Source organism: Geotrypetes seraphini, chromosome 8 (assembly GCF_902459505.1).
Source record: "Geotrypetes seraphini chromosome 8, aGeoSer1.1, whole genome shotgun sequence".
NCBI lineage: Eukaryota > Metazoa > Chordata > Amphibia > Gymnophiona > Dermophiidae > Geotrypetes > Geotrypetes seraphini.
The window spans coordinates 89,127,349-89,150,410 of NC_047091.1; the positions used below are offsets into that span (position 1 = coordinate 89,127,349).

General features: G+C 42.5%; 1 protein-coding gene across 7 annotated transcripts in view; it reads left to right on the plus strand.

Annotated features, from left to right (window-relative positions):
* Nucleotides 1-23,062, plus strand: part of KANK3 (KN motif and ankyrin repeat domains 3) — a 149,765-nt gene that overhangs the window by 62,815 nt on the left and 63,888 nt on the right. Inside the window, exon 3 of one of the 7 annotated variants that reach the window (XM_033954736.1) lies at nucleotides 12,157-12,208. The exons of 5 other annotated variants lie outside the window; for them this stretch is intronic. The gene's annotated coding sequence lies outside the window, so the exon portion shown is untranslated. Of the gene's footprint in view, nucleotides 1-6,490; nucleotides 7,203-12,156; nucleotides 12,209-23,062 lie in introns of those variants that run through there. One more of the 7 variants, XM_033954738.1, reaches the window with a different exon arrangement.

Below are 23,062 nucleotides of genomic sequence, written 5' to 3' on the forward strand. Positions count from 1 at the left end.
AACATCACTTCCAGCATTAGCCATGCTCATCATGGCACTCGGCAGCCTAAAGCACCTACATAGGCACGATTCCAGCATTTATTATTTAGGTGTCATTTGGTGCTTTAACGGTGCCATTTTTTTGCCATTTTAAATGGCATTTGTTACATAACTTAGGCACCGGTAGGGTGTCGTTTCTAGAATTTCCCCTAAGCACTTAAAGTAGGTTTCTAAATCTATGAAAATAAACGGTGGATCTATATTTTGAAGCTTAACACCCAGGAGCCCTTTTACTAAACTGTGCTGAGGCCACTTTTACCACGGCTGTAAAATGGCTGCATTTTCCATTTTCTGAATTAACTGCCATGTGCTAATTTCCAAATTAGTGCGTGAGCCCCTAGCACTACCTATTTACTAGGTGGTAAGAGCTCTCACATTAACCATATACTAATCCGCTGTGCTAACCGATTAACCTCTCTCCTCTCTGCCCCCACATCCTGCAGTAGTTCCTTTTTAATCTGCGGTAAACATGTATTAGTGCTTCCTGAAGCTTAGTAAAAGGACCACTTAGCTCTTAAAGTAGGTGAATTTTCAGATGAAAACTTAAGGCTCCTATGCTTGACTGAAAATAGGAAACAAATTTAGGGTTTTGAATAGCTGCCTCAGATGTGTTAGATGCTATTTTTCCCACCAATATTTTGCTTTGGATAATTTTCAAATGGATGAACACATTGTCATTTTGCTAATTTTTCCAACGATCCAATGTTTTAGCATAGTGCCATTTTTTTTTTAAGCCTTTGTAGATAGCCATGAAAGGTTACATTTAAGGTCCATTCTGGAATCCTTTGCTGAGAAATTTAACTGCAATTTTTCTCATGGGTCTTTAGTGCTCTGGTTCTTAGGATACTTGTTCCTTTCTGAGTCCATCGTTGAAAATGTTGAATCATCATGAAAGGAAAGCAGAGACTCGATTCACATAATGAAGGTGTTTTTTTTCCAAACTGTAGACTGATCAGGTCAAATGAACCTAGTAAATGTCTTTGAAGTACTTTGTAGAGAGACAAGTGGAATGGATGGGACTGTGAACATTATGTATTTGAACTTTGCTAAGACTAGTTTTCACTGATAGAGACAAAGACTGAAAGGCACTCAGATGCATTATAAGAATCTATATTGAAACTCCTCACATCTTAAAATGACTTACTGTGGGTTGCACTCACTGGTTCTGTGGTAAGTTACAAATCTACACATGTTACTTATGTGGTAAAAAAAAAAAAATTCTGTTGGAGGGGGCATGTCTGGAGGGTGGAGAGTTGGCATTTAGAAAGTTGTATGGAGCCAGAAATTTCACCCATCCCCAATTAATCTAACCCATACCTACCTGTACTTACTAAGATCCCTACAAATTCCCACCCTTACCCACAGAAGTTAGTGCTACTTGTTCTCCGTACTTGCTTACAGCCCTCTATTTCCTCCCAACCCAATAACCTCCTGTGGGTTTTATTTTAATGGTATTCACTATTCAATTAATGAGTGTTCAAACCCTCATTAAGTTGCTTCAGCAGCCTCTCTCTGGATGTTCCAAGTCTCATCCTGGTGATCCAGTTGTCTCTGTCAGAGTATTCCAAGCCTCATTCTGGAGTCACCAGAGATTTTGATTACACTTCTGAAGGAATCTCATGACATCTTCCATCCCTGCAGGTCTCCCTTGACAACTTTTTTCCGCAGTTTCCATGGGATTCCCACAAATTCCATTCACGTGCAGCTCTCTAGTGGGCATCTCTGTGATTATCAGTTAGCATGTCTGCATTACTGCATGCTAACTGGTCATTGCAAGATTACTACTTGAGTCCTTACTGCTTACATAATAGATGTTGGTAAATGCTCCTGCAGTAATTCTTTTTAATGGCTATGCGCACATGGCAACATTAGCGCATGGCCTTTAATAGAAAATGTAAGAAATTGGCCATTTTCTGGCTGCAGTAAAAATGGCCTTAGCGAGTAGGAAAAAACTACATAAGAGTACACTACTGCAACTTAGTGAAAGGATCCCTAATGATTTGAGGAAAGGGGTGAAAAAATGGTTCTTGATGGCACTGTGATGGATATTGCACTAAAATGCTAGATTACACAGCAAAAGGGTGAGGGAGGCATGTGCCTAACGGAGAAATAGGTGGGCTAGTGGCTTATTGGCTCAGTGTAGATAAATGGAAATTCATATACACTTGGATCACAAAATAGCAAAACAATGAAGGTTATTGGAATCTAGGAATCCTTTGGGATTATTGGAATCTGGGAATCCTAAAGGATAATCAGTTTCAAGTTTCAGAGTCAGCTGTTGATTTGCAAACCACAGTAGATCTTTCTATGCAAAGGCACGGGAGGTCAGCAGTAAGGGGGAAAGAGCCAACTGTCTCCCCTTGTTCTTGCAAAAGTCTTGTTAAAACTGTAGTAGAATCTGAGATCAGTTTTGTTCATTTCATTGGATAGATAGTGATGACCTCTAATGAGGTCAAAGGAAAACAAATCATCTAGGAAATCTGAGGAAAGCTTGAATTTTTTTAAAAAAACCCTGACTACCCTGTATTAAAACGATTTAGCCGGCTGCTGACGGGTTAAATTGCTATATAGTTTCTGAGTAGCATATTTGCAGGATTTTTTATTGCTTCATAATGTTGCTGTTAGTGAGGTGATATCAGAATTTGAATATCAATTTTGTTTTGTTGTATGACAAGTGAGAAATCTGAGACTGATAGTTGCATACAGGTTTTTGACATAAGATGAGCAAATTCATACTAAACTTATAATTAAACAAAGAAATATGTAGACATGCTTTGTTCAACTGTGAATTTCAATGTTTGGCATGTCATGTACATGAACATTGCCTGTCAGGTGTGTCACAACAGAAAAAGAAGTTGAGAACCACTGCATTGTACAGTACTGATGTAAGTCCTAAGATGTAGGCACAATGGTGGGCACGCTCACTCCAGGTCACATGCAGGTATAAGTTGTGTGCATACCTGGGAGACAAGCGCATTCCCCTCCCATGCTTCACTCATGTGTACACCCCTTTGCAGCTACGCACTAATGCATTTTCATGCTATTTTATAGACTAGACTTAGGCTCTGATTCTATAAAAGATGCCTAAAGTTAGGCACCTAAATCAGCGCACCAAGCCTATCTAGGTGCCTAACTTACGGCCCCTTTTATCAAGCTATGCTAGAGGCCAGCGCAGTAAATATTTCGACACTCATAGAATTCCTTGCTAGCCTGCACTAAAAACATCTAGCACAATTTAATAAAAAGGGATGTTAATATTGTGACCAGTCAGGCTCTGTGCCTGCTGTGGTCCCTGTCATTTTCCTAGTGTCCACTGGGGGAGCCCTAGAAAGACCCAAGTGAGATTCAGCTTAGCCAGGGCAGGGTGTGGCTCTCCACATGAAAAGCCAGCAGATTTTTCTAAGCTGGGGGGAGAGGTTAAGGCAGGGGTGGGCAACTCCAGTCTTCGAGGGCCGGAATCCAGTTGTGTTTTCAGGATATCCCCAATTAATATGCATGAGATCTGTTTGCATACACTGCTTTCAATGCATATTCATTGGGAAAATCCTGAAAATCTGACTGAATTCCGGCCCTCGAGGACCGAAGTTGCCTACCCTGGGTTAAGGAGAAGACACAGGTCTCTTCCCAAGGAAGAGGTTTCAGGTTCAAGCCAGGGTAATGCTTTAGACATGGAAGAGGAAGAAGCTGGATCCACACCAGAGTTTGCAGCCCTAGTCCAGGGAGAGTCAATGGAGCTGCAGGAGGAGCAAGTTGCAGAGGAACCATTTGCAAGTACTGAATTAATGGATGTGAGTTTGGCTACCAAACAGTACTAAAGGCAGTGCTGTATTTTTGATTTGATGAATTTTTGGGACACTTGAATGAGACTGTTATTTTGCAGAGGATATTTTTTTCCCTTTGCTTTATTGCCAGAACTGTGTGATTTGGAGTGGCAGTAATAAGGATTCAGTTTTGGAAACCTCAAGAGTTTCCCTTTGCTTTAGTGTGGGGGTACACAAGGAACTGAAAAGGAACTGTGTATTTTTGATTTCTACATTTTTCAGTCCAAGCTTGAAGGAAGCTGGGATTTGTCTTTTGAGGGAGAGGTTTGCCACTCTCTGAGTGGGCATTTTTGGAGCTGATTATTGAGCTTTAATAAGGCAAACTTGAGACAAGTCTCCCGGCCCCAGCACTGCTTGTGGCAGTTGGAGGCTTCCATAATTTGTTGTTGGTTTTTTTTTTTAAATGTTTAAGAGCTTGGGACTAATACAGTTCAGGAGCTGAACTTACCTGAATCCTGCCTTGGGCAGGCTAGGGAAGAGAACTTTGAGATACCAGAAAGAAACTGTTTGTTCTATAGAGTTTTTGATTTTGAACAGGACTTTTCCTTAGTGTTTGTTTTGGCTGAACTTGAGCAGATTGAAGTGTCTTGGCACATCCTGAACATTAAAACTAAATTGAATATTTGCTTGCAACCAGAATTTTGTGGGGGTTTTTTGTCTTTTATTTTTCCTCAAAACCTGCAGGGCTAACTCCTTACAGAGTAGTGCGCCTAAAGCAGTTTTTGCTGTGACCACCAGGGGCACTGATGTTCACCTTTGAGAGACCCCGATAGCTACAATATTTTTAATTGGCTTAATCAGCCATTAAAAACCAATTTTAAAAACATTTTAAAAATTACCCAGTTGGGGGCTGATTCTCTATAGGACACTGGTCTCGGTGGCTGCCTAAGAAGCCTAAGATAGGCAGGAGTGAGTGGGCATCCCTCCTGCCAATTGGATGTGGGGGCAGTGTTGGGGAAGTTAGGCAGGGGGAGTGGGCATCCCTCCTGCTGATTGCAGATGTGGGTGTCGGGGGTGGGGGGTCCTCTGCTGTAGCTGGCTCAGCTGATTGTAGTAGGGGTATTCCCCCCTCCCCCCCCCTCCCGATTAGCTGAGCTGGCAGGGCTCCCTGAAGCTGCAGTTACAGGGAGTCCTACTAGATCAGCTGATCGGCGATTCCTGTGCGGCGATCAGCTGAGTCAGCAGCAGCATCTACTTTTAAGATTAAAATGTAGGCCAGCATTTTGCAGGTGTTACATGCTGGGCCCAGGGCAGAAATTAAGGAGGGGGCCCCCAATTCTTCTCCTCTCTGCCCCCTCCATCAATTCCGCTACACACACTCCAAATGCCTCCCATCCAGCATTTCTCTTCCTTCCTTTCCACCCCCACCTCTGGGTCCACCAAATGCCCTTCCATCCAGCATCCCTTCCTTAATTTAAAATTCAGCTGCTACAGGGGGCCTTTGTGGACGAGGATGCCCTTCCCCTCTCCCTACCCAGTTTCAAAGCTTCCCCCCATACCTTTTAAAATGCAAAGGGGGTCGCTAACACAGCAGCAGTTCTGTAGCGCTGTTCAAGGATTTCTTGATGCAGTTTACCCCCTCTGATGTAACTTCCTGTTTCTGCGTGGGTAGATTTGTGGGAAGGAAACAGTGCTGAGGAATCAATGAGCAGCACTAAAGAATTGCTGCCGCGCAGGCAATCCCTTCACATTTTAAAAAGTGAGAGGGGCTTTGGAATGGGGTGGGGAGATGGGAAGGACATCACAGTCCACAGGGGCCCCCAGGAGCTATGGAGTCCGGAGCAGTTGCCCTGTTTGCATCCCCCTTAATGCTGGCCTTGGGCTCACTGCTCTCAGGCACTTTCTAAATTGTATTCTAAGAAAAAGTGTCGAGCCTCTGAAAATCAATAGCTAGAAGTAAATTGGCTTGCAAAAACTGTCTTTTTTTGATTGTTTGTTTTGAGGCCAGATTTTTCCAAATTTGGGTATTTGAAATGTTTCTACTTCCAAAGCTTAAAATGTAACTGAGCATAATCTGGAATAATGGAGAATGTTTAATTTGGAAAATAGAGGAGGAAAGGGAGATATGATGCCATAGAAGTATGCATTAATCATTTAATAGTACAGTTATTACAAAACACATGTATCAAGAAACAGACATGCTGAGTACATGAACAATCTTTTAGGACAACTGGAAGGGTCTTAATTTGGAATCAAAGATATCTATTTAGATAAGGGAGATGTTGAGATTAGAAAGAGTGTCTGTGCCTCACACAGGGAAGGAGGACAAAGAAAACAGCAGGATTTCTGTATCTGGGACAGAGAGGCAGTGGAATTAGGAGGAAGGGTCTGTATTTGGAATTGATAAGGAAGAGTCTGTATTTGGGACAGGAAGGGAGAGGTAGTAATCCAGAAAATCCCAGTCAATGTTTAATTAACAGGAGATAGGGTCATGTGACAACACTGAAACTATCTCTTTACACTGCCACAATCTTGATACACTCAAAACATAGTCTCTGATTGGTGCAGTCTCCTGTCAATTAAATCTCCTTGGTTTCTAATAGGCTGTTTTAGGTAATCAATATGGTGACAAGCGTTGCCTACTGGCTTCACATGAGGTTATGGGCCAAGCCCACTCCCGCTATCGCCTTTCAAGTTTGGCTGCAATATGTCAGTTAGGTGAGCAGGACCCTAGCAGCTGGATGAGAGACTCTTTTGTCCTAGAGGCAGATAATGATGCTGAATACCTATCACTGGCCTCCCCACCTGTTTGAAGAACCCAGGGTTTCAGGAAGTCTGGGCTGGAAGAAGGAAAGTTCTCTGGCACGCCTGGTGACTGTTGCATACAGAATACAATGCCATGCTTCCCTCAAAATGAGCTGTCCCAGGGATCTCTCTTCCTCAGGAAACCCAGCAGCCTGTTCTGATGAAAGATAGCAGGCTGCAACATGTCACATCACATCTCCATTGTGAACATTCTCCTAGCATGGAACAGTCTCACAGGATGTACTGGTGTCCTGCTGTAGAGAATCAGGAAAGCTACAGTTTGTAGCATTTCTCACAGTTCCCCATTAGGGATCATTCAAGTGGCATGGCAGGAGTGCAGGATTCTAGGAGGAGTGTAGCCATGCTATTGTCTGCCTCTCCTGAGTCTTATCTGAAGGAGAGGAAGGAAACCTAGGACCTCTGTTTTTGGACTGGTTAGATCTGTTACCCTCCCTGGGTGCTAGCCAGAACATTCTCTCCATCACTTCTGTTCTAAAATAGGAAAGATGATCTCTCTTTGCAATCTCGGCTCTGGCATCAGGCACATCCATCCTGGGGGAAGAGTAACAAGGCAGCTAAGAGGAAGCCCAGCACCAGGTATGTTATCCATAGAAGATTCATGGTGGTCACCTGGAAATCTAGAGGGATCAGGCCCTGAAGAAGAGTGTTGCCAGGGTGGGGGAGGTAAAGAGACTGTGGTTTATAATATTATGATTTATTATATCAGGGAGCCTTTGTCCCTTTGAGCACAAGAGGGTCCTGTGTAATTCTGCATGGCACAGACCATTCCATAGCCTCAAGCAGTGCATCGTGAACCTGTGTTTATAAAGTTATGATACTGCCCAGTGCATCCAATATGAAGCTTGTGTACAGTATGTTTCATTTAAACAGGATCCCACAGGACTTCAGCACTGAAGAACAGGCAGTCTGGACAAAAACAGATTACCCAAACCATAAAAAATAAACTGGATATGCTCTATATATCATTATCAAGTTGTTAAGGTTGAGAATGAAAATGACTGTGACCATGTCTAAGGAGATTTCTTGCCCTCTGAAAGCAACAGCTTCAGAAGCCTGCTCACAGCTCTCGCATCCCCCCCCCCCCCCCCCCCCCAAAACACACAGACTCGCTACCTTCATCACTCTTAAGTATTTCTTACACAGACCTCTCTGAATATTAAATTGACTCAGATCCCTGATCCCTTTACACCCACATAACATAAATTTTTATGTATATACCGCAAAAGCCTTTCGGTTCTATGCGGTTTACAAAAGAGATGGGCTGACCATTGAGCTACAATAGATAGAACATACCCACTTCCCTCCCCATCATACACACCTAATGGGATTTATAGATTCCAAATATATGGGGAGGAGGGAGATTCTTTACACCACTACTAGCTCAGTGTCCTCTCCAAGTATCCTATTTAAATCCACTCTTTCTTCTTCTACTCCTCAGTAGAGGTGCACTTATCAAGAAGAAGTCCATAGAGCACATAGATTATATAACTAGACTTTCAATATTACTGAAAACGTACCGGTAAGTCAACTTTAATAGTACAATATCTCCTTGGAAGACGCGTGAAAATTATTATGAAAGCCAATAGATACTAGATCATCCATGCTCTCTCTCGCATGTTCTCTTTTAACTCCTTTCTTCCTAGAGGATACCTCTTCATAGCTGGGTTAACTCAACATGGCTCTCACCAATCAGATAAGTTCCAGTCCTCAACCACTGAACTCCTCACTAAACTTTGCAACAGGAGTTTATCCTGGGAAATTTCAAGTTTATTTAAATTTTAATATACCGACCATCGACGTGCACCTGGCCAGTTTACAAAGCTAAAAATATTAAAATACATTTTTGAAGAGAAGTAGGGGTAGAAAATGTGAACATAAAATAGACAAATTACGAACACGAGTTTGAGGGTGAAGAGGGAGGAAAAGTTAATAATTACATTGTTAAAACAAATTAATTGAGGGGAAGAGGGGGGCGGGGGAAAACACCAGGAAGGGGGATCGCTTCTACTAGGTTCCTTTCCAGGCACACTCCAAAATTTCTCTCCCCTCTGGAATTTTCTCCAGCTGGATTCTGGTTCCTGAACCCTTCTCTTTGCCTAGATAGAGCAAGGTTCTCAAATGGTGGATTGTGTCTGTAATCCAGACCACCAAACTTTCCCATGTGAACCACCAGAGTGCAGTTTTATTTTGGCCCTCTTGCTGCAGGGGAGGACTGACCTCTTCCCTTAACCTCCTCGTCCAGCCTCAGGTCCAGAACTCCCTCTGTATCTGAACCTCCCTCCCCTCTAGTCTACCTTGTTTCACTTTCCAGGTCAGCAGCAGCACTGATTTGCACATGCTGTCTGCCGCCAAGCCCAGTCCCTGCTCTATACTGCATTTCATCCCTTCTGACCTACTTCCTGCTTTCGCAAATGATAGAATTCAAAAACACATATGATAATCATAGAGAACCCTACCTAGAAAGCGGTTGGAATTAAAGCAAAATGTAAATGACCGTCACTCTTTAAACAGGGCATAAAGAATTTTTCAATTCAATTCACTTTTCCTGCCCAATTGGGCGTGTTGTTTGTTTTTTTTTTTTCAAAATGTTCTGGTGGATTTATTTTGTATGGCACCAAAAGATGATCTTATTAACTTTCAGAAGTATTTTTCATTATTACTATTTTTATTATTTTTTCTGAAAGTTAATAAGATCCACTTTTGGTTCCATATTTTTATCTTGGATTGTGGTATCTTAATTTTTTGGTTTGTTGGGTTTATTTTGTAGCCTTTTCACCTACCCCTCCCACCTACCTGTATCCACTCAAACCCCACTTGGATGCTGTGGTGTAAACAAAATAACCACACAACAGTGGAACCTGATGGCTCAGAGAGGCTTGATGAATGCCGCTGCAGCACAACTCAGAAAAGTTGGCACGATGGCAGTTACAGCACTTCTTTTACCCTGAGGAAGCTGGAGGTGAAACTGGTGCGCTCCAAACTGGTGGCTCTTATGTTGGTCAAGTTCCACTGTTGTGTTATTTGTTGATATTATTCTAAATGGACCTTTTTGACTTTTTTGTTTTGGGTGTAAACAAAAAAGAGTTTTCCCTCTCTGTTAGGTCCTAGCTCACGCTCGCTAACAGGAGCTCTGGCAATATACATTTCAAATCTGACATATTGTAATCACAAAATAGAAAATAAAATTATTTTTTCTACCTTTTGGTGTCTGGTCATTTTATTATATAAATCATGTTAGTCCCAAGCTCTGGTTTCTGTTTGTCTTCTGTTAACTCACTCGCCAGGGTCTCCTGCCCATTTGATGTTTTCTTCTTTTGCCGTACTCACCATCCAGCTTCCATCTCTGTACCTTCCCTTCCACTGCTATATCCAACATCTCTTTCCCACTGTCTACCATCTCTCTTCTTTCTCTCTCACCCTGCCTTGTGCTCTGGGTCAAACCTCTCTATTCTCCTCCATGCACCATCTCTCCTTTCCTCCCCTCTATTATCCTGTGCAACATTTGTCTCTTTCTCCCCATGCACCATCTCTCCCTGCCCTCCAATCTAGGTCCAACATTTCTCCCTCTCTCTTATCCATGTCTCCCTCCCCTTCACCATATGCAGAGTTTATCCCTCCCACTCCTTTCTGCCTCTGTTGCATCTCTCCCTTCCTCTCCTCCAACCCATGTCCAACAATTCTTCCTCTCTTCCCACCTGTGCAGCAGCATTCCATCCCTCTCTCCCAGTCCCCTGTGCAGTAGCTTTTCATCCCTCCCTCCTATCCCCCTGTGCATCAGCTTAGCAGCTTCTCCATCCGTTCCTTCCACCCCCCCACCCACCCGTGCAGCAGCTTTCCATCCCATCAATCCCTCTGTACAGCACTTCCCGACCGACTCACCTCCCCCGGTGCGATTTGACATACCGTCAGGCTTCCTAAAGCAGCAGCAGTGGCCAGCTGGCTGTGAACAGGCAGTTTGCGGCCTGCCCCACCAGGGGCTTCCCTCTGCTGCATCATCAATGATGTCAACAGTGACATGGCAGAGGGAAAGGCCCAGCAAGGCAGACCATGAGCAGTCTGTTCAGAACGCTGCTTCTGCTTGCCATCCACCACCACTGCTGCTGCTGGTTTAGGAGGCATGGAGGTATGCCAGTCTCACCAGTGGGGGGAGGTTTGGTTACTGAATTGGTGAGTCCGATTTTGAGGGAAAGCAAATCCATTCGAATTGAGTCACCGAAGTGAATTGGTGAATCAGTCATCGCTACTAGATAGACATAAAGGCAGAAAAATAAATGGAAGAATTTGAAAGGAAAAGATCAATGCTGGAGATGGATGTAATGGAGGAAATGAAGAAGACAGGAGAAGAGAGAAAAATGGCAAATGGACTGGAAATCCTGGCAAGACAAATTTTTTATTCATAAGAGAAAACGGAGGAAGGCAGAAGCCAGAGACTGGAATCAACACAATTAGAAAAATTAAATGACCAGACCACACAGGTAGAAAAATGAATTTTATTTTTAATTTAGGATAAAGTAGTGTCTTAGTTGTGTTATTCCACTTTAAAGGTTAAAAGATAAAAATACAACATATGTAGACAAAAATGAAATGGAACCCTTAAGAAGCCAGACATTGCACACAATGCAACACCATGGAAAGAAAAACAGTGACTTGTGTTCTGCTGGTGGAAAATATATAAATAGCAGCATGAGGGGGTGGGGAAGACAAGGAGGAGAGGGGAACAAGGAGGAGGGGTGGGTCCTTTCTCAATTTCTGCCTGGGCCCCACAATGTCTAAAACTGGTCCTGGTGGTAGAGTTTATGTATGAGGGAAATTTGCCCTCCTGGGCTATATTTGTGTTGTGGGTTTAATGAGGGAAGCTTGTACTGCTACTGCCTGTGATGTGCCTGTTCTGTGCTGGAACAATATGTATGTTTTAGGAAAGATTGCACTGCTGTAGCATGTAATGCGCTTGTTCTGGGGGTGGAGACGTGGAGTAGTATGGCTGGGTGTTGATGTATGCCAGGAAAACACTATCACAGTTCTCTGCCTCTTTATAAAGGGCACAAAACCTAATGACATGTGAAAAGAGTTACTGGAATTCATTTTACAGCCCTATTTCTGTCCCCTCCGCCCCCCCCCCCCCCTCATTTCTTACTGTAGAGTGAAGCTGGTTTCAGGCTGAGTTGTGTGGAATGTAGGGAGAGGTGACATTTCTACACAGATAAGAGGGCTTGGAATGTAGAGCTCCTGCCCTCTGACACCTCTTTTGAGGGTGAAATGTGGTTGAATGGATGTTGCAAGTGCCGGGGGGCGGAATGGGGTGGAACTCAACTAGAAATTTTTCTTTCAAAAACCATCATAAAATGTGATTCAGTTGTCTGGATAGGGAAATATGTGTTGAGTTTATCTGCCACAAAAATCAAATTGCACTACAAACAGTGTAGTTTTCTTCTCACTCTGGAGGAGATTCTCTTTTCTCTTCTCTTTGTTTTAACACTGTCTCTCTTTCTTCTCTTCCCCCCCCCCCCCCACTGTTTTCATTTTCTTGCAGGGGCATTACATCTCCTGTCTTCTATTTTTCTCCAGAGACTGTCTTGTCTAGGGTAAGGGTAAGATGTGGAGGGGTGACAGCAAAGAAATGAGATTCTGATTCAGATAAATTTATTGTCATAGCAATTTTACACTACTGTGGCCTCTTGTATGCCTCTTCTGTCACATTAAAACATATAAAATCTGATTCTGCATAGACATTTATGAAGAAAAGAGACATTCAAGTCTGGACATACAATTTCCCATATGTTATACAAAAGGCTTGCAGAGCATGGAGCCATTTGTAAAATACTTATGAGGACATGGAAAATACAGGTGTAGTTTGTTTGCAGCATGTACCCTGGGAACAGCTTTTTTTGTAAAGGAACACATTTTTAAAAAGTGGTGTCCCTTGGGGGTCTTGAATAGGGTTACCAGATGTCCAGGAAAACCTGGACATGTCCTCTTTTTAGAGGACTGTCCGCGTTCCCGGACAGACTTTCCAAAACCCAGCGGTTTTTCCAGGTTTTGGAAAGCCCCGAGCTCTGGCCGTGTCTGAAGGGCCTTTAACAAGCATGCGCGAATGACATCACATGCAGCCGGACAGCTGGAGGTTGGGAAAAAAGAGACGAGGCGATTTTGGAGTGGGGCTGGAGGCAAAATGGGGAGGGTTGGAGGTGGAACAAGGTGGGCCTGGGGGCAGAATGGGGTGAGGTCATGCATCCGGGTTTTCCCATTCTTCCTTTATAAAGATGCCTTCGAAAATTAAAACCTTTATTTACAGATAATATTACCATTGGAATACCTTTTCATTATTTTACTTTAAAAAAATTATCTACTCTTTCTTTCTTCACCAACCTATCATGTTACAATTTAATGTTGCCTTTCTCCTCCTGTTTCTGTATGTTTGTCTTCAGAATTTGTCCTTGTAAATATAATTATGAGTTTTTTGTTACCCCTAATTTTTAATCTATATATATAAAATCGGAGGTATGTATGTGTGTATGTATGTGTGTGTGTATGTGCCGCGATCACGCAAAAACGGCTTGACCGATTTGAACGAAACTTGGTATGCAGATCCCTCACTACCTGGGATGATATGTTCTTGGGGTCTCGCGGCCCACCTGCACACGTGGGCGGAGCTACAAACATAAAATCAGATTTCACCCATTCATGTCAATGGAAAAAATGTAAAAAGCTGCCATTCTCACAGTAATTCAAAAACAGCTTGACCGATTTGAACGAAACTTGGTATGCAGATCCCTCACAACCTGGGGTGATATGTTCTGGGGGTCTCGCGGCCCACCTGCACACGTGGGCGGAGCTACAAACAGAAAATCAGATTTCTCCCATTCATGTCAATGGAAAAAATGTAAAAAGCTGCCATTCTCACAGTAATTCAAAACCGGCTTGACCGATTTTAACGAAACTTGGTATGCAGATCCCTCACTACCTGGGATGATATGTTCTGGGGGTCTCGTGGCCCACCTGCACACGTGGGCGGAGCTACAAACATAAAATCAGATTTCACCCATTCATGTCAATGGAAAAAATATAAAAAGCTGCCATTCTCACAGTAATTCAAAAACGGCTTGACCGATTTGAACGAAACTTGGTATGCAGATCCCTCACAACCTGGGGTGATATGTTCTGGGGGTCTCGCGGCCCACCTGCACACGTGGGCGGAGCTACAAAGAGAAAATCAGATTTCTCCCATTCATGTCAATGGAAAAAATGTAAAAAGCTGCCATTCTCACAGTAATTTAAAAACGGCTTGACCGATTTGAACGAAACTTGGTATGCTGATCCCTCACTACCTGGGGTGATATGTTCTGGGGGTCTCGCGGCCCACCTGCACACGTGGGCGGAGCTACAAACAGAAAATCAGATTTCTCCCATTCATGTCAATGGAAAAAATGTAAAAAGCTGCCATTCTCACAGTAATTCAAAACCGGCTTGACCGATTTTAACGAAACTTGGTATGCAGATCCCTCACTACCTGGGGTGATATGTTCTGGGGGTCTCGTGGCCCACCTGCACATGTGGGCGGAGCTACAAACAGAAAATCATATTTCACCCATTCATGTCAATGGAAAAAATGTAAAAAGCTGCCATTCTCACAGTAATTCAAAAACGGCTTGACCGATTTGAACAAAACTTTGTATGCAGGTCCCTCACTACCTGGGCTGATATGTTCTGGGGGTCTCGCGGCCCACCTGCACACGTGGGCGGAGCTACAAACAGAAAATCAGATATCACCCATTCATGTCAATGGAAAAAATGTAAAAAGCTGCCATTCTCACAGTAATTCAAAAACGGCTTGACCGATTTGAACTAAACTTGGTATGCAGATCCCTCACTACCTGGGGTGATATGTTCTGGGGGTCTCTCGGCCCACAACTCTATGTTGCTTGCTCAAGGGTGGGTTCACCCAACAATTTATATGTTCTTGCTCCTGGAGGTGAAACTAAAAATGTTGTTTATAATCACGTTTTGTGTTAGTTGTATTGTATTCATTTTGTCAAATATTTCACATTATAATTTGAATATTGTACTTTTTATTAAGCTGTAAAACAATAATTTCATTCACCACTATAAAGTATCTTTATTTGAATCCATTTACTGTGTTATTGCTATAATTAAATACCCGTGCAATGCCGGGGCATCAGCTAGTATATATATATATAGGAGGGTCAATTCATAAATAATGCACACTATTTTTTTTAATTTACATGTATTGTTTTGTTTTTTTCAAGTATTTCTTTATAGTCCTTCAATATAGTCTCCCTGCTTTGCAATGACCGAGTCCCAATGTCAGGGAAGCTTCATTAGTCCATCCAAGACACCGTTTTTGTTCAGTTGCTGAATGGCTCAGGTAATGGCGGAAGAAAGCTTTCAGAGAAGCAAAATGATGTCCACACATAGGTTGTTTCAACTTTGGAAAAAGTTTGAAGTCTGGTGGACTCAAGTCTGGACTGTGGGGAGCATGAGGTAACGCCTCCCAGCCATATTCACTTAGTCTATCAATGACGACATTCCCTTTGTGCGAGCGAGCGTTGTCGTGAAGAATGAGTGGCCCAGCCAAGAGCAACTGAGGTTGGGTTTTGTGCATTTTTTGCAAAAAGTCATGATAATACACTGCTGTGACACTTCTTCCACATGGAACTTTGTCTGTGATGATGATGCCTTCATGATCATAAGCAAAAATCATCATTTGTTTGACTTTTGATTGAGCTTGTCAAAATTTTTTTGGTCATGGGGAAGATGGAGCTCTCCACTCATTGGACTGTGATTTCAGCTCCGGCTGGGAGGTGTTACCTCATGCTCCCTACAGTCCAGATACATCAAGCTCACAATAATGGTCATATTATAATAACTCCAATCCCAAAACCCCCCAAAGAATCATTAGCATTAATCACTAATTATAGACCAGTAGCATCCATTCCATTTTTTGTAAAAAAATTTTGAAAGGATTGGTCCATTCTCAACTAATGGAATATCTTGATTAATTTTCTCTCTTGCATGAATCTCAATCTGGTTTTAGACCTTTATTTAGTACCGAGACAGTAATTGTGGCTATTTTGGACAATTTACGTTCTTTGTTTAGTAAATGTCTTAATGCCTTGATCATGCAATTTGATATGAGTTCTGCATTTGATTTAGTGGACCATGGGAAATTGCTGCAATGTTTGGATGCTATTGGTATTAGAGGAGAGGTGTTAGAATGATTTTGGGGCTTTCTCATGTCTCGCACCTATCAAGTTTGTTTCAATAATGATCTTTCAGGTATTTGGAATAATTCATATGGCGTTCTGCAAGATTCCCCGTTGTCCCCATTGCTCTTTAACGTTTATATGTCATCATTAGGTGCACAATTGTCCCAGCTGGGGATAAAGCTGTTTAGTTATGCAGATGATTTTATGATCATTATTCCATTTTCTATTTCTCTTTCTGAAGTTATTCCTAAAGCAACAAAAGTATTAGGTCTAATGGAGCAATGGATAACTGAATTTAGACTGAAGCTTAACTCAGAAAAAAAACCTTTTTAGTAGCTTCACTGCTCCATTTGATGCTAAAACATTATTGTGTATAAATAAATTCAGCTATCCTATTCAATCTACCATTAAGGTTTTAGGAATAATACTGGGCTTGACTATGAAGAACCAGGTGGACTCTTTGGTCAGGAAGGGTTTCTTTACTCTTTGGAAGCTTTGGTTTGTTAGGGCGTATTTTGATGTTTCATCATTTAGAGTTTTGGTTCAGTCTCTTATACTAAGCCAGCTTGATTACTGCAATATTGCCTATTTGGCAATTTCCCAGAAGAATATGCAACGATTGTGAATAGTACAAAATGTGCAGTCAGGTTGATTTTTAGGTTGAAGAAATATGATCACATAACACCCTTCTATCGAGTACAGCATTGACTACTAATGGAGGCGCGGGAGAAGTTTATGTTTGGTTGATTCTGTTTTAAGGCTTTGTTTGGTTTAACTCCCAAATATATAATTGAGCTTTTCTCTTTTGCAACCAACAGACATAAGAGAAACTCACATCTGAATTTTGTTTTTCCGCCTCTTAGAGGATGTAAACTTAAAAAACATCATCAAAATCTTTTTTCATATCAAGCAGCGTTATGGGGTAAGGATTTAGAACAATTGCTTTTGCTTACTGACACTTATGGGGAATTTAGGAGACATCTAAAAACATATCTGTTTTCGAAGTATTTAGGCAGCTAATTTGTAAAAATTTTATTATGCACTATTTTGAGCATTGTAGTGTCTCTAATTATTGGCTTTTAACTTTTTTAGTTCTATTCAACTTCTTTTATTGTTTTTAAAACTATTATAAACCGCAAATAACTTTACGTCCTTGCGGTATATAAACTGATTATTATTATTATTAATAAGACCTATCCCGAAAATAAGCCCTTGCATGATTTTTAAAGATGCTCCTAATATAAGCCCTACCCCAAAAATAAGCACTAGTTAAGATCAACCCCCCGAAGCCCCCTCTCCTCCGAATGTCCCCAACACTCCCCGATTCCATCCTCGACACTAGTGCTGCCAGATTAGCCTAAAAAAATCTGACACATCAATTCAGCGATCCCCACCCCGGTGAGACCTGACATACCTCCGTTCTGAGTCCTCCAAAAACAGCTGCCGTCACTGCTATTTTTGGAGGTCTTGGAGTGGAGATCTATCAGCCTCAAGGTGGGAGGGTCAGTGGAGTCCTGCTGCACAAGGGGATGGAAGGGAGGGATAGAAAGATGCTGCACAAGGGGATGGGTTGACAGGGGAGGAAAGATGCTGCACATTGGGGGGGGGGGAAGGAAAGAGGAAGAATTGGGGTGGAGGAGAGGAAGGGAGAGATGATTGTTATACATGAAAAATATAAGACATCCACCAAAAATAAGCCCTAATGTGTTTTTTGTCCCAAAATTAATATGACAATGTCTTATTTTCAGGGAAACACATTACTTTGGGGGTGTGGGGGCATTCCTTCTTTGGGGGGAGGCATAGCCCTCCCCACAAAAGGACAGGTGTGGGGGGATGAGGGGTGCTCTTATTTTGGGGGGTGTCAGAGTGCTCCTACTATGGAGGTTGTGGGGGGTGCTATTACTTTGTGGAGAGTGTGGGGGGCATAGCCCCACCACAAGAGGTCAGGTGCTTCCGTGGACCATTCATTGTGGCTGATTCAGCAATGAAACAGCCACAATGAAATGGCCAAAATGAATTGTCCTAGACTAGAGAGCTGCACGGGAATGGGGACAACGGGAATCCTGCGGAACCCGCGGGGATCCCGCGGGTTCCCCCTTCGGGTCAGGGGAACCTGTGGGGATGCCCCCTAGGGTCACGGGGATCCCGTTGGGACGCCTCCTAGGGTCGTTGGGATCCTGCGAGGTTAGATGCAATTCAAGCCGCGAGGCTCGTCTTCTTTTTCCTATCTGCCCTACCGCAGCATACAGCCAACCGGAAGTCTTCCACGATGTCAGCGCTGACGTCGGAGGGAGGGCTTAAGCAAAGCCCTCCCTCCCTCCCTCCAACGTCAGCGCTGACATTGGGAAGACTTCCGGTCGGCTGTGTGCTGCGGCAGGGCAGGTAGGAAAAATTCAAGGGTTATCATGTTTATCTGATCATCAGAGGTCAGTTTCCTTCTTACTTTGCTGGAACTTCAGAGGCAGTCCAGGCAGCATCAGCCTTTTAAAGGGCTTCGGTTTGCTCAATTCTTCTCCTGGATGTTGTGTAAAACTAAACTCTTTTGGAGGATGGTTGGTGGCGTCGATGGAAGTTGAGACCATGTCCCTGTGAGATGACACTATCAACCCACTGGTCAGTGATAAAAGAGCCCAATGGTGATGGTAAAATAGAAGTCTGTCCCCAACTGTAAGCAGAGGTAAGGGCTGAGGGAGACATTGATAATGCTCTCAAAGAAGAAGGTAAAGAGAGGACTGCTATTGAAATTGAAATGCAGTCAATTTGTGTTGCTTTTGTTGGCTAGGATATCTTTGATTGGATTTGTGGCAAGAAGAGTAGTAAGAGGATCATCGTGAAAGGCTGGAGTACCTCCTGGATGTTTTAAACTGCTGGCAGGACTGAGACCTAGATGGGCCTGTCATGCATTGACTGTGTTGTTTAATCTTGTTTGCAGCCTCTTCAATATGGCCATCAAACAGATGGTCTCCTCTGCAAGTGATGTTAGTGAGATGATCCTGGACTGAGGTCTCAAAATCAGATATGCGAAGCCATGCAAGATGGCACATAGCAATGGAAACTCTGGAAGATACATCAAAGCAATCAAAGGACACTCTTAGCTATATGCTTTCTGGGGGCAAGTAGATTCTTAACCACCTGTTGGAAAGGCTAGAGCTGGTCAGCAGGAAGATGTTTCTCAAAGTTTGGTAACTGTTTGACCAAGGATTTGAAGTAGATGGACACACAAAATTAATAGTCTATAATGCATTTAGCAAGCATGGTGGCTTGAAAAATGCACTTACTGAACTTGTCTAAAGTTCTGGCCTCTTTACCTGAAGCTGTGAGATTTCATCAAAGCTGGTTCCACCACAAAAGATTGGTGTTGCAATTCTGGTTTATCGAAACCAGGCCAGGATTGCAATCTGTAAAGGGAGTCTATCATGCGAGGGGCCACTGGGACTATAAGAGGAGTCTCCCAGTTTTTGAAGAGTGCCTCTTTCATCACTTTATGCAGTGGAATCTTAATGAAGAATGCAGACCACTGCTCATAAAGCACAATTACTTACCATAACGAAATCCAATGTACTACTTTTTCCCTGGAAGGATAACCCCAAACTAAGCCTCCCAATTTCTATTAAGGGTCATCCTTTACTAGAGGTCAACAATATTAAAATACTTGGAGTTATTTTCGATCACTCTCTTTCCTTCCACGACCATATTAGTAATGTTATAAAGTCTTCATTCTTCAGGCTTCGACAAATCCGCTCTGTATCTCGGTTCCTTAATGCCAATTCTCTAAACATCCTCATTCATTCACTTGTCATTTCAAAGATAGATTACTGTAATGCCCTGTTCAAAGGTATAGCACAAAAGGAAATAAAACGCTTACAGATAATACAAAATACATCCATTAAACTTATCTTTAAAGCAAAAAAATTTGATCACGTAACGCCGCTCCTTAAGGAAGCCCATTGGCTTCCGGTGGGTCATCGAATAATATATAAACTCAGTTTGATCACCTTTAAATCACTTCTTTACAAAACTCCAGCTTTCATTCATAAACTGCTAATCCCTTATACAGCTAATAGAACTCTAAGATCTGCCGAACAACATCTTCTAACGATTCCATCGCTAAAAATAATTAATACACGTCGTCAGTTTATTTTTTCAGTCACTGCACCCCAGACTTGGAATTCTCTACCGAGCTTTCTAAGGGAAGAAACTAATTTAGTAAAATTTAAATGTAAACTAAAAACATTCCTGTTCAGTGACGCATTCATAAATTAACTAGCTCCTAAGTGTCTTTTTAATAATCATGAGAATTTCATAAATTTAATCTTTCGAGTCTCATTTCCGATTTTTACTCTCCTATCAAATTTTATCTTTTTAAAATTATTATCATTATCCCTCCCTTATGTGCCTTCCCTTTATGTACATTCTACTGTTTTTAAAATGTAACTTCATCCCCTTATTTCCCTTTTGTCTCCAGTTTTGTCAAATCTGTTTTTTAACCTTGTTAGTGGTATCTTCTATGATTTTGTTTTTACATTGTAATTTTATTATATTGTACATCGCTTCGAATTTAGAAGAAGCGATTCATCAAAAACGTATTAAACTTGAAACTTGAAACTTGAAACTTGAACAGGTGTTATCCAGGGATAGCAGGCAGATATTCTCACACATGGGTGATGTCACCGACAGAGCCCTGGTATGGACACTTTAAAAGTACATCGCCACTTTAAGACTTTAAAAAGTCTGCGATAGCCTGCACCACGCATGCGCGAGTGCCTTCCCGCCTGATGCAGGGCGTGCGTCTCCTCAGTTAAGATAAGCTAGCTAAGAAGCCAACCAGGGGAGGTGGGTGGGTTGTGAGAATATCTGCCTACTATCCCTGGATAACACCTATTACAAAAAGTAACTGTGCTTTATCCCAGGACAAGCAGGTAGCATATTCTCACACATGGGTGACCTCCAAGCTAACCAGAATGGGATGATGGGAGTGTTGGCCTTCAAGAACATAATTTTGTAATACAAACTGGCCGAAGTACCCATCCCGTCTGGAGAAAGACTCCAGACAATAATGTTAAGGAAATGTTATGAACTGAGGACCAGGTGGCAGCTTTACAGAATTCTGCAATAGGAGTAGATCTAAGGAAAACTACAGAATCTGCCATAGCTCAGACTTTATGAACTGTGACCTGACTCATCAGGTTTAGGCCAGGTTGAGCAAAGCAGAATGAAATACAGGTAACCAATCAGTTAGAAACGGTTCTCTTGGAAATAGGATGCCCCAACTTGTTAGGATCAAATGAGCCTAAGAGTTGGGGAGAAGTGCTATAAGTCTTTGTCCTGGCAATGTAAAAAACCCAAAGCACACTTAATAGTCCAGAATGCAAAGAGCCGTTTTTCCTGCATGAGAATGAGGCTTAGGAAAAAAAACTGGAAAAACAATCAATTGATTGAGATGAAACTTTGTCACCACTTTCGGTAGAAACTGGGGGTGTGTGCATAGAACCACTTTATCATGGTGAAAAACCGTGAAGGGTGGATCCTCCACTAACACTTGCAATTCACTGACCCTCCTGGCAGAAGTGAGCAAGATAAGAAAAAACAACTTTCCAGGTGAAAAACTTGAGATGAGCTTGGTTCAAATGGTGGCTTCATCAACCTGGAAAGAACTACATTAAGGTCCCAGACTACAGGGGGAGGTGTGGTTTCACCTTGAAAAGTCCTTTCATGAACCTGGAGACCAAGGGATAAGCCGTAAGAAGCTTTCCCTCTACTAGCTGGTGAAAAGCTAGAATAGCACTGAGACGGACTCTAATAGATGAAGTAGAAAATCCACACCATTCCACTGACAAGGAAGTTGAATTGTGATGATGAAGACACCAGGAAGAAAACCTAGCCCACTTTTGATGAAAAAATTATAGCATGGCTAGATTCCTCACTGAGACAGGTGGGGATGGGTGGGATTTTGGCAGGGACGGGTGGGATTTCTGTCCCCGCGCAACTCTCTATCCTAGACCTACTTGAAATGAGCTAGGAAGGATATATTTATGGTCATTGATGGAGTAGAGTAACCAAGTATATGGAATCATTAATTTGGACAGATAGTCTGGTAATCCAGTGTAGAGCGCCTTGAATGTCAAGGTAAGAATTTTTAACTGAATTATGTAGCTGATTGGAAACCTGTGTAGATTTTTGAAAAGTGGGGTAATATGGTCACTCTTAGGGTTACCATATAACTCCAGAAAAAGGAGGATGGATTGAGACTTTTTTTAAATTTCATTGCTTTCAATGAAAGAAAAACCCAGATGTCTCAATCTGTCCTCCTTTTTCTGAAGCCATATGGTAACCCTAGCTAGCATGGCATAGAACTTGTGCTGCTGTATTCTGCAATGTTTGCAACCTAACAAGCTCATAATCAAAAAACATAGACATCCAAAAAGCATCCTAAATCGGCACTTGGATGTCCTGGTGATTAGGACGGCCAAGTGCCGATAATCAAAACCGTCTTTCTGTATAGCAAGGTGTTCCAGCTTCTGTATGTTCAGACTGAGCATGAGATGGGCGTGGTGGAGATGTGTTATGAGTGGGCTTTGGGCGGTCTCAAGGGTGGATTAGATATGGAAGTCTTGCAGCGATGATCAAACATTTTGTAAGACATCCTGGAAGGAACTTATACATTTGGAACTTGACCTGTTTTAGAAGGGTCTAAGTGCCACAAAGGTGCCCAAACTGACCAGATAGTGGAGGGGATATTTGTGAGAGAAGGGGAGGGTTTTGTTGATCCTTGTTTTATATAATTTGTGATTTATAAAATGACAATTTGTACAGAATATTGATTCTTTTTATACTTTAATAAAATTATTTCAATATAAAATCATAACTATTTGAGGCTTGTGTAGATGGGATCAGACAGAATTTGTTGGGACGGGGTGGAGATGGGGACCAAGCTCACGGGGGCAGGGCGGAGACAGGGACAGAGCTTGCGGGGATGGGAACAAAGTTTGTCCCTGTGTCATTCTCTACGAGGGAACATGTCCCTTCACCCCTGAGGAGATGCGACCCCCAACCCCCCACCAAGAAAACTGGATGTGAATGAAGGACCATGTCTCTTCATCCCTGAGGTCTCTTTCCCACCAAGAGGACTGGATGTGAACAAGGGGTCATGTCTTTTTATCTCTGAGGCGACGAGACCCTCCACCTCCAAGATGATTGGTTGCAAACTAGGGG